This window comes from Pinus tabuliformis, chromosome 3_2 (genome assembly GCF_031772625.1).
Source record: "Pinus tabuliformis cultivar Carrire ecotype Pingquan chromosome 3_2, CPIR1, whole genome shotgun sequence".
In the NCBI taxonomy this organism is placed as follows: domain Eukaryota; kingdom Viridiplantae; phylum Streptophyta; class Pinopsida; order Pinales; family Pinaceae; genus Pinus; species Pinus tabuliformis.
Window position 1 is genome coordinate 570,929,896 of NC_142302.1, and position 13,113 is coordinate 570,943,008.

Below are 13,113 nucleotides of genomic sequence, written 5' to 3' on the forward strand. Positions count from 1 at the left end.
TGTTGTGCCCATGTAGTCCCCATATGGTTATTATTGGCCCCATAGAAGCCCATTAATGTTATTATTGTGCCCTTACATTATTATTGTTATGTCGGCTCTGATTATATTATGACCCCTTAGACTGCTATATATAGAAAGGAGGTCTTTTCATTTGTATCATCCAGGAATTGTTCATTTGTGTAATGTAAAGGAGGTTTCCCCCTTGAAGAGGCTTATTTTGAAGGTGTTTATCTATCTTTTCTATCTTTTTGTGAGCTGGTTTCATAACATTTGGTACCAGAGTTTTGGATTCTAGGGTTTCGTTGCTCCAAACAGGTCATCATGGAATTTTCACTATAACTATTTCAATATGAAGAGTCAGAAGCTAACAAAATAACCCATTTGAGATGGAATCAGTCTGAACCTAGGGTCCAAATTTCAGATCTTGTATCACTATATTTTCGGAGATATGATCTGAGGAAGTTAGGGTTTTTGTAAGCTTGAGAATTCCATCTCAAACAAGTCATCGTGGCATTTTCTTTGTAACGTTTTTACTACGAATTTTGAGAAGCTAAATAAAAAGCCCATTTGAGAAGAAATTTCTTTGAACCTTTGGTATGAATTTCAGATCTTGTCTCGTTGTATTATTAGACATATGATCTGAGGAAATTAGGGTTTTTGCAGACTCCTGAATTACATTCCAAATAGGTGACCTTGGGAAATCGTCTTACCTTTCTCTGCGAGCATCAGATTGGAATTTCGTAAGAAGTTACAGAAAGAGGACAGACTGTAGCTTTCTGTGTATTAGTTTCAGGTCCTAAGGTTGAAACAATAAGATGTGGAACTTCGTACAAGTTCGCTCTACTGTACTAGTCTATAATCAGGTCATCGTGGGAGATTTAACATAGCTATTCCTTTCAGAATCCAATCTTGATCAGATTTCTAGGGTTAGAAAAAGGACTCAGAGGGCTACTAAATTATGCAATTTTAGAACTTGGAGATCTGAAAGTACAAAGTTATAGTCGTTTCAATATCAATCTCCTAAAATCAAGGAAAGGTGATATGAGGAAGTTTGATGGCAAGGATCCATTAAATTGGGTACTACAGATGGAGCAATATTTTGATCTACATGAGGTGAACCTATTACAAAAGGTATGTATTGCATCTTCATATTTAGAACTGGATCAATTTTTATGGTATAAGGGCTTTCTTCTCGTAAACCACTTGTTACGTGGTCAATTTTCACGGAGGAAATGATAGCACATTATGAGGATACAAAGAGAAACACCTTCTTTAGCCAATTGATAAATCACAAACAAAAGTGTTTAATGGCAGAGCACATTGAGGACTTTCAAAAATTGAATATAAGGGAAAATGATACTCTAGAGAAGCAGAGGATTGATGTCATCATAGGGACTATAAAGGACAACATTCAACATGAGGTTCTTCTTTGGGAACTTGATTCATTGGAGAGGGCATTTAGGTTGGAAAGAAAAGTGGAAAGAAAAATTATAGAAATAAGGAATTCTACCCATAACAACTACAAATATGGAAGTGTTGTTTCTCCTAGCCTTCCATAACCTACACGTTTGACACCACAATAATTGGAAGAAAAAAGAGCAAAAGGGCTTTGTTACAATTGTGATAACAAATACATTAAAGGTCATAAGTGCGCTGAGAAGAAATTATTTTACATTGATTGTGAAGAGGAGGAGGAAAAGGATCAAGAAACATCAAAAGGAGAGGATATACACCAGGAACCAACCCCAGAGAAAGAAGAAATGAATCCGACCATATCTTGTAAAGCATTGGCAAGAATTACCACTCCTCAAACTCTCAAGATAGAAGGACATATCAAGAAGAAAAAGGTTCAAGAAGTGAAATATCACATCGAGAAAGAAGAAATGAATCCGACCATATCTTGTAATGCATTGGCCGAAATTACCACTCCTCAAACTATCAAGATAGAAGGACATATCAAGAAGAAAAATGTTCAAGAAGTGAAAGATCACATCGAGCATCAAGAAATGAATCCGACCATATCTTGTAATGCATTGGAAGAAATTACCACTCCTCAAACTCTCAAGATAGAAGGGCGTATCAAGAAGAAAAAGAATCAAGCAGTGAAAGATCATAGTGAGCATCAACAACAAGTTCTCCAACTTTTAAAGGATAACGCCACTTTGGTGTAGAATCGAATGAAACAACAGGGAGATCAACATCAAAGTGAAAGAAGTTTTGATGTAGGTGATTGGGTATTTTTACAACTACATCTCAAGCAAGCTATGTATGAGTAGGAAATGTTGGGAATACTACATGCACTTAAGAAATGACGACCTTACCTAATGGGAAGACACTTCAAGGTAAATATGGATCATGATAGTCTTAAATACCTTTTAGAACAAAGATTATCTTTAGAAGAACAGAAGAAATGGGTCACAAGTATATTGGGTTATGAATTTGAAATCATCTACAAAAAAGGGAAGCAAAATGTTGTTGTAGATGCACTCTCAAGAAAGGATGATGATGTGGAAGCATTGTTTTGTGATATTTATATTATGCAAGCAGATTTGATAAATGAAGCAAGTGATGAATGGAATAAGGATGAAGAAATGTGGCCACTCATTCAAAAGTTGCAGAAGATCCTAGTTCAAACAATATTGCCAGAACTTGACAAGGAAAAATCATATTGGAGCCTAGAGCAATCACATAAACAAGAACCTGACAGCTACGAAATCGATCAATTTCAGAGTATCTCATCAAGTGGAAGAACTTACCCATTGAAGATTCCACATGGCAGGACACAAATTTTATGCATAATCATCAAGAACTACTCAAGCATTGAGGTCAACACTTTTTGAAGGAGAGGGGTATGTTAGGTCCCTATACTACTAGTTTAACCCCTTATTGTTATTAGTACAATCCCATTATTATATTTTTGTGCCCACATAGTCCCCATATTGTTATTATTGTGCCCCATAGAAGCCCACTATTATTATTATTGTGCCCTTACATTATTATTTTTATGTCGTCTTTGATTATATTATGACCCCTTAGACTCCTATATATAGAAAGGAGGTCTTGTCATTTGTATCATCCAAAAATTATTCATTTTTGTAATTTAAATGAGGTTTCCCCCTCGAAGAGGCTTATTTCTAAGGTGTTGATCTATCTTTTCTATCTTTTTGTGAGTTGGTTTCATAACACATGCAAACTGTCAACTATGTTAATTATTAAGTCCTTGATCTTGTAAAATTTATAATGATTAATGGTTCCTCAACCCCAATATTAACAAAGAAAAATATATTTATCAATAGTCATTTTAATGTTATTAGTTTTCAGGAAGCAAGACTAGCCAATTTGAAAATAGCTACTACAAAACCTTTTACGCCATCACTAGCTATTGAAGAGATAACCTGGAACCCCCTATATTAAGTAATATTTTATTAATGAGCAATAAACATAGTTGAGTTCTAAACATAAATAGTCAACTGAAGGATAAGAGGTCTCATCACAAGTTGACCTACCATGATAATAAGACCTAATAATGTGACATTACCACTACTAGTGACCAAGGTAGGGTAATTTTCTTCTGTCATAAAGATGAGGTAAAAGAGGTCTCAACATGAGTTAACTTGTTCACTTTTGTTAGCTCTCGTGAATGGCATTGTTATTAACTAGTTACCAATCAATAATAGTGATCTTCAATAGTCATGTAAGTAAATTGAATTTCTCTTGTAACTATGTATTTGTTTCTAATATAAGGGACACTGACATCTTAATGGGTTAAAAATAAATAACATTTGATGCTATGGATTTCTACTAGCAGCAGTGACCATGTCTATGGAATAGAAGTTAATTCAATACTATGATCTACTTCGTTACCTTGTTCTCTCAAAACTGATTGCCAATTAAACCCATTATTGCATTTACAAGGTTTGTTAGAACTCATGGTTCATGAGGTAATATTTAATCAGTTCTTAGCTGAAGATGGTTATGGTTTATATATCCTAATGATTTCTAAATATTCACTTTACATGTCAGGGGTAAAATATTTAGGATATTTGAGATTTCACATTTGTATCATCTAATATATCATTAAATTATTCTACGAGTTTCATATATTTAACCAAACATAGTTCCTTTTCCCAATCCATCGCTACTTATTCGTAGCTTAACAACACTAATATTTTTTTGCGGTAGAATAAAGAGGCCCTCTTTTAAATTTTTTAAAAAAATTGTGTGGTCTTAAACTATTATTTATTCATTTGTTCTCTTAAAATATTACTTATTCTCTTCATAAATGTATATCATGTAGATTAATCATTTTACAATTAAAAAAAAATATGATGTTTCTACTCAATGAAATATTTTCAGGGGAAACTCCCTTATTGTTTTATGTGGAGAAATCATTACGAGGTATGACCCATATCCTTCAATCATTTGAAATAACTAATCAAGTGACCTCTCACATTATGACTAAGTTGACTACTAACTGAGGATGGCCTTTAATAGGGGGTAGGGTTGTTGTGATTTTTTTTTCTTCATATTATCACATGTTAAGCCATTATTTATGTGTTGTTACTCCATTACCACATACTTTGTCATTATCTATGTGTTGTTACCATAATTATGATTGTGAATGCTAGATAATTGGCCAATTCTTGAGAGGCAATGACTGAGATAACTAATTCATCCCATGTATTACCTTTTGTGTGCCCATAACAACTAGAGTTGATGGGTCTAGGGAATACATATTTTTCTCATAATTTTTACACTATTTTATATTTTATTTTCATCCATTATTAACCCATGGCATTGATAACATGATTATGACACTTTTATATATAATGAGGTTATTGAGGTGACGAATTAATGATTAAGGCTACTCATGAGATGTGTTATAGAAATCTTGATAATAGGGAAACTGATCAGTTTGGGGGAAAGAAACCATAGTACTCTTTATGAATACTTTCTTTCAGCTTACATGGCTTCCACATTCAACATTGCTTTTAGAAATAGCTCAACCTACATCATCTTCAACAAAGATATGTCCATCAATGTAATTCCATGTTTTAGTGGAGGTAAAAATTGAGGTAAAATAACATAAGTTTTTGATTTATTAAAAGTTTAGGAGAATATCATGAAAAACCAATGATAATTACTTGTGTTCTTAAACCATTATTTCTTCTTATTTATCACTTCCCATTTTTCAAAGACACGACAACTTTTAGTTGGGGAAGTGTATTTTTCATTAATTTATTTATCATGACCATGCCATTAATACTCTTTATTATCCATCTCTATCCTTATTCATTTTGAAAACCTCCCTTATTCAATGTATTTTATACACTAAACAAAGGTTTCAACAACAACTATAGAAACCACCTCAATTATTTTTCTAGTATAGCATGATGGCATGCAAATTCTACAGTTTCGGGGAACAATTGTTATGCATGAAAAATGTCTTCTCTTTTCTTTCTCATTTAGGGCATACAATTTCATTTTTATACAATGAAGAAATTGATTCACATATATCTTTAAAACGATGAACTATATTCTTATGATTTTTGTATACTAAGAAGGTATTATTAAAAGACTTAAAACGATGAACTAGATTCTTGTGATTTTTGGATAGCACAAAGGTGTCATTCAAATGAAAAAACCCATAAAATTTCAAGCTAAACTAGTTTATAAAATTCCAAAAACCACGCACTATCGCCAACAACCATTTTTCTATCTTGAAATCTGTGCATTGGATTGCTTTGATTGTTACCATGGAGAAGCATTAAGGTAATAGGAACAAACCTATAGAACTTCAAGCAAAACTGATTTATAATTTTTGAGAAATCAAACATCATCACCTACAACGATTTTTCTTATATATCGAGATTTGTGCATCATGAGACATTTATTTTCTTTGTGGAGAAGCATTAATAGGGTATAAATATGATTGAAAATTTTCAACAAAATCGGGTCTATAGTTTTTGATAAATTGGTTAATGAAGTTTTTTGTTACTTGTATAATATTTTTCTGCAACTTAATATACATATTGTTGAAAGTCAATGTGAAAATTGTTAGAACTCCATCAACATTTCTAGAATCAAATAACCATTGTTTTGAAGAGTCACATGGGGAAAAAGTCTTATGTTCCAGCATTGTATGAGTTCGAGTGAGTGTTTTGGCTACTATATAATAACTTGGAAGCATTGGGTTGCATGAGGACATGCAAGATATTTAGGTTGGGGGAGATGTTGGGCCACTAATGTTTCCTCTTAATTATGCTTTATTGACATCTATTTCATTGAGTTATACTAGTCTTTTATCACACCATTTATCATAATTTGTTATATAATTCCATTTCATAATTATTTATGTTCTTGTGGATAAGTAATGCTTTTTGTAATCGAATTTAGGCTTATGTGATCCATATTATGAAAAGTAAGAAAACTTTCGGTCAAAATCAGATCATTAGAGTTTTATCGACATGTTTTGAACCATCCAGTGTGGTTCATCGTTAGGAAAAGATGAAGAACACGATCTTGGCATCAAGAAAGTTTAGTTGTTATAATATAATGGTTAGATTTGACTAAATAAATAATATTATTAATAAAAAATATTTTCATATAAAGAAAATGGTTAGATTTGACTAGATAATAGATTTGTACTATTGGTTCCTGTTAGAATATAATTGTTAGTATTGAATTAAGGAAAATAATTAATCAAAAGAAATTTTTTAATGAAATTAATATCTAAAAATAAAAATAATATTTTTGTCAAACATAAATAATCAAAACATTAAAACAATTAATAAAATCAATATAATAATATAATAAAAAAAAAAAAAATTTGGGTCAAACTTAAATAATCAAAACAATTAATTCTAAAAACTTAAAAGTAAATAAAAGTAACAAATGGTCAAACTTAAATACAAATATTTGGGTCAAATCTAAATAATCAAAACACTAAAATAAAAATAATATTTAGGTCACACCTAAATATTCGAAACAATTAATTATAAACGCTTAAAAATAATAAATGGTCATTTTTTTTAATAAAAGCAATAATAATGTCCGATTGGGGTAGCTCAATGGGTAATGGCCATGGAAATGAAGTCTTAGTGAGCCGGAAGTCTTGGGTTCAAATCTTGTGTTGTCCCCTCGATTGAGGTGAGAAGTTGGACATGATGAAGATGTAGTCCTACCAAACTTACAAAAAATAATAATAACAATAATAATAATAAAGTAATTAATTAATTAAATAACTAAATGAATAAATCAACAATGGAAAAATAATTAATCATTTATTAGTAGTCAAGATAAAAATACAAACAAATAATAAAAATTAAGAAACTATATCTATATATATATATATATATATATATATATATATATATATATATATATATATATATATATATATATATATATATATATATATATATATATATATATATATATATATATATATATATATATATATATATATATATATATATATATATAGAAACTTAAGAAGAAATGGCAAGGATCCAACGATTACTATTTTTTCAACCATTGTCTCTATTCAAATTGCTTTAAGGAAAGCCCTAAAACATTTGAGCCTATTATAAAAATTATTTTTGAAAAACTTGAGGAGATGGGTTTTCTCATCTTCAAGATGAATTTCATCAGCAACTCTAAATGCACAAGTGGCTAAGGTGTTGAGAACACCCAACTTTTGAGCAAGGAAATGATGGGACTTAGCATGAAGATACTACTTTGTGTGATTTTTTTTTTTTCGAAAGACTTGGTGTCAGAATGATCCATTGTCCTTCTTTGAAATAAGGATGTTAAGAAAAAGGTATACTCCCATTGATTTGACATTCCATAGTAAAATTTATGCAGATAGACTAAATATTAGGATGATGGAGAAAGAGATCCAACTTATCCCGCCCATGAGGTCAGATGATGCAGGTGTCATCCACAAATCTCTTCCAAAGATTTGGATTCAAAGTCATCCATGATAAAATTAGCTACAACAAGGGAATTGTGTAAGCCCATTGTTATAGCTCCAAATCTCACTCTTGATGTTGCACTCATGTCCTAGGGCAACCCTTCCTTCCATACCTAGTCCAAATAGTTAAAAAACAGTGTTTTACTCCCTATACGCGACATTTCCATGAGCTAAACGCGTGTATACGCGGGTCTGTGTATACCAAACCTGCGTATATGTCTTAAAACACTTAAAAAAATTAAATCTCTTTAATTTTGGGCGGAGATCACGGGTTTTACCTGTTGATTACTTATTAGTGCCCATGGCCCAACTGTTCCCAACGAATTCCCAACTAAAAAAGTACTTTGGGAGAAGTATAAAAAGGCTTCAATGGGAAGGCCTAAAGGAGGAGAGAATAGAGAGAAAAATCACTCTGTTGAGATTATCCCAGATCAGGTCTGAAGATTCTTGTGCTTCCAGCCCTTCCCCCATTACAGGAAACCCTTGTTTCCTTGAGTTATGATGTCTTTCCATTGTTGAGATATCCTTGAGTGAGTTATGGAAGGAGCTTGTTGAAGGTTTGAGATTGGACGAATCTGGAGGACAGTTCCACTTGGAGCCTGCGAAAGGACGACTCAGGTGAAATCATTCCTTTCTGTACTTTAGTTATCTATAATAAAGGAAACACTTGTCTTGTTCCTAATATGAATCTTCTTCATGTTTATGATATCAATGTTATGATTTACAAATGAATGATTATTTCAATATCATAACTAACTTTCAATATGCTATGAAGTTGATTTATTTATTATGTTTAGTCCATATACTGCTGTGCTTTCTTGAATTGATTGTTTTGCAAGTTGAAGGAGAAAAAGGAACTCCAAGAGGGTTTAGACCCTAGCTAGATCTTCCCAAACAAAGGACCCCCAGGTGCACCCCTCTTCACGTAGTTTGTTTATATTAGCATCATGGCTGTGTGGAATGTGTGTTTTTCTTTGTAGATAACCCCCGCTTTGCTAGGGTAGTGACCCAAGACCCTAGAGGACTTTGTCCCTCAATAGAATTGGCGACTCCGATGGGGACAATAGTGTTGTTGTTCCTAGTTTGGGTTTATTCAAGCCAATCAGGGCTCAACTATTTATTTACTTGCTGTCACTGAGTAGTCTGTTCTTGTAGGAACTTGAATTGTAAGTTTGGTTAGTTTCTTCAGACTGTTTTTTGTTTTTTCTTGTGATCTATACAAAGGCGTATGTACACGAGTTTCCTTAAGTAAACCCGCATATAATCAAGTTTCTTTGGGCTAAATAGCGTATACACGCAGCTGTGCACTAACACAATCGCGTATACCCTAAAATTTCCAAGATTTTTCAAATATTTGTGGGTCTGTAGATCTGTCTGCTAGTCTGAATCAATCTTGAACAGTTACTTTTCTGTGTCAGTCTTTATTTTTACAGCAAGTACATGATGTCAAACTCTCTTCGGTTGTGGAAAGTGTTGGTCTTGTTTTGTTTTGTTGCAAGTGTCATTTTTTTTGTTTAAGTACACAAGATTTCTTGCTAGGAGTCTTGGCTGCTCTGGTTTTCTAGGGCAGAAATATTGATCTCAATATTTGTGTCAAATCTTGTTTTGGTTACTTTTTTGTTCACATGTCAAAACTACATCTTTGTGACCATCTTCTTTTCTTACTTTCTGAAAGTTGTTGATTCACACTTTCTTGAAAGTTGTCTTTTCGATCTTTTGGTTTTTGTTGCCAAGATTTTGTTGCTACTTTTTTATTGTTAAGAGCATCTTGAAACACATTTTTTTTTGTCGAGTTTTCACCTGTTTTGTGTTGTCAACTTGCAAAGTGTTTTGTTGCCTATTCTTCGATCATAAAGTTTCAGTCTTGTTTAAGAGCACTTTTGAAAAGTCATTTTTGTTTTTTCTTTTGAAGAAAACTTCTTGAAAACTTGGTTTTTCTTTCTTGAACTTTGTTTTTATTTAGTTTCCTTTTCCGAGTGAAAGTGCATTTTTTTTTGTCTTGAAACTTGCTTTTAGTGTTTGGACGAAAATGAGCATTAGCAACTTATATTCTATCTAAACATCTTAAGTGGCAAATTAGAATTGATAAACAAGTTACTTTCATTTCTTGATTTAGAGTAGTCTTAAGTTTTGCATCAGCATGTACCCATTGCATTAGGATAAATTTGTGCATCTTTTAGGGCATCCATAGTTTTGTTAATTTTTGTGAGCATGAAGCTTGAGTAAAAAAAAAAAAGAGAGGAAAAAATTGTTGCTTTCTTTGAAGTTCCTCTGAACCTAGTAGAAATTTATTTCATCAAAGAACAAAATGAGTGCATTTACATATACTTTGGTTTTTATTAATTTCTTTTGCATCAAAACACCACAAGTTTCATTTCTACTTATCCCCTGACTTAAGAATAGCCTATTTAAAAACACGTGCTAACTAAAATACACTAATTTTTTTTTTGTATAATTGTCAAGTTAGATACACCAACAAGTTCTAGGATATTTTAGGGCCTTGGATTAGAGGCCATTTAAACTGTCAAATATAGGAGTCTGAATAGTGAGTACAAATCCAATAGTGTTAGGAAGACCAGGAAAGCTCTGGATTTGGGAGTTAAGCACGAGGGTTTTTAAAGATAAGTAAGAGAGATACTTCGTCTCCTACTTGTCGGATCTTACGTCAAGACTGTTCCGCCTAGCTTCTGACACGAGTTGGTAAGCTTAGTTGCTTCTCTTAGGGATCTACATAGGTGGCTGTGGAGGGGAATCCTATGGCACCTGAGGTCGACATTGTATCACTGTCAATGGTACTACTGGAGGGCACCCTTGCAAAGCTTGGGGGCTTGCACCGGCACAGGCTGTTGTTAGGAGGTCAGCGTAACTTCCTTTGATACCTTCGCTGGTAGGACTGGGCTATCATTATCCCAATCTATCTTCGGAAGGTCCCTTACTTCACTTTCTTGTATTCTGGTGTCCAGTCCTCATCACCCAGAGCTAAAGAAAGTAGAGGTAAGACAAATCTCAACCAATTTAGGAGTATTAGGATCCATGATACGGTTGATGACCTCAATGGCCTCATTTCCAAGGATATTTATGTAAAGGGAGACCACGTCGAAACTCACATGAAAGTCCCTAGGCTCAAATCTTATACCCTTTGAATCATTGACAAAGGACACTATAAGGCCACAAAGGGTATTATATTTTGGGCTAAATACTTTGCCAAAAGATAGGTTGGCCTTCCTATAGTGTTGACAATGCGTATCACGGGATCCTTGTCCTTATGGACCTTGGGAAGGCCATAAATGCTCAGAGTGATAGGGTTACTGTCGATGAGTTTATGACTCAAGGAGCTAACGGTGCAACACGATTTTATAACTAAAGCCACTTTTTTAGAGATCTTCTTTAAGGGATTCTCATTGAGTATTATGTAGATTCCACTATTACAAAGGTGGCCTAAACCTTTTCTCTAGTAATATTCCTTATCTAAGATAACCATAAATCCATCCTTCTCTGCTTTGAGAATAACAATGTCCTTGTTATTATTCAATGATTCGAGGGAATCAAATTCAAGCTTGCTAAGGTTTCTCTTAGGGCGATTTTCCTTTCTAAGGAAAACTGCATAGTCTTGCCAGATGATATCCTTAGTGTTGTCTAGTAAACGCCTAATCCGAAATTAAATGTCAAAAATAATCTCATCAACAAGAATTTCTCTAGGAGCAAGGGAAAAATTTAATCCTTTCTCCAAAAGACTGAAGACAGGAGGGTAAAAACATAAGCTACAAAGATTAACGACCCTATTAGTACAAGAAGAGGGATAAAACTTAGTATCATTATTATTACTACTATTAGTATTATAATTATTAATAACTACATTATTATTATTATTATCAACAATTTTATTATTATCCTTATTACCACGTAAGGAGGGAAAGTATATGATTTCATATCAGCATTAGTAGATATGCTGGAGAAAAGAGGGCTTTGAGGAATGGTAACATTGATGGAATCTCGGCGAGGATGAGAGGGAAAGGCTAAGAAAATATCTTGAGAACATGAAGAGATCAAGCAAGAAATTTCTTGAGAGACAACCATGCCAGAGAAATCTGTTTGTCTTAGAATGAACAAAGGAGAGAGGAGGTAAAATAAGTGGAGCCATGGAATACTTAGCACCTTTTCATCCATCATCAATTCCTGAAATATTACTACAACCCGGTTGACATAGAAAATATGAAACAACGTTTTTGTTCATTGGGGAAGACCTAGATCCAGCTTCTAAAAGAGCAATGTGTTGATCCATGAATGAAGCACAAATATTTAATTGAGAACGACTCTACTAGAGGAAGAATAACCTAAAAAATTAGAAAAACTCCCAAGAGAAGATGATCTTTGCGAAAGCTTGAGAAACTTCCTGAATTTCTTATTCTTCCAAATGGTTTTAAGCCTCCAATATATCTTCTAGATAAAAAATATAAGATCCAACTCATAATCAAATATTCTAAGTCAGAGATTCGTTGGTATAAGAAAATATCATTTTTCATTGAATTTTATGGGAAAACAAAGACAAATCTCAAAAATCCAAGACATGGTTATTATACAGAGTGTACCAATTTTGTTTCTTGTTGTGTAGCTTTCTAAAATTTTCCATGGTTTGAGAGATATGGGAGGTTCCCAAAAGGATATTTTCTCAGATTTGTTGTTGTGGCCATTCTCCAAATTCTCTAAATTGCAATAACATATTCAATCTATTTCCACTAAATAATGATGGAGAGATATTCCATATCTTATCTTGTTTATTGATATTCTATAATCAACCTAATATTGTAATGGGAAATCATTTTTTTTAGTTTAGTTGTAATTATTCCTTCTTCTTTGTGTATTTAAATGAAGCAAAAGAGTAGAGATGAATGGTGGAGTGTTATTGATTTTAAGAAAGTAAATAAATACATCTTTGATTGTAACTATTTTTGAAATTTCATAATGAAATACATAATTAGTTGAATTCATGAAGATCTGATCTGAGTCTTTTTTAGACAGACCAATTCCTAGTGGCTGGGCCTGCCTCTCTTTTGAGGCATTGTCATGTAATTATTAGTAGATTAGTTATATTTATGTTGTTTCATTATGCTTTCTTATTACTTCTTACAAAATTCCTT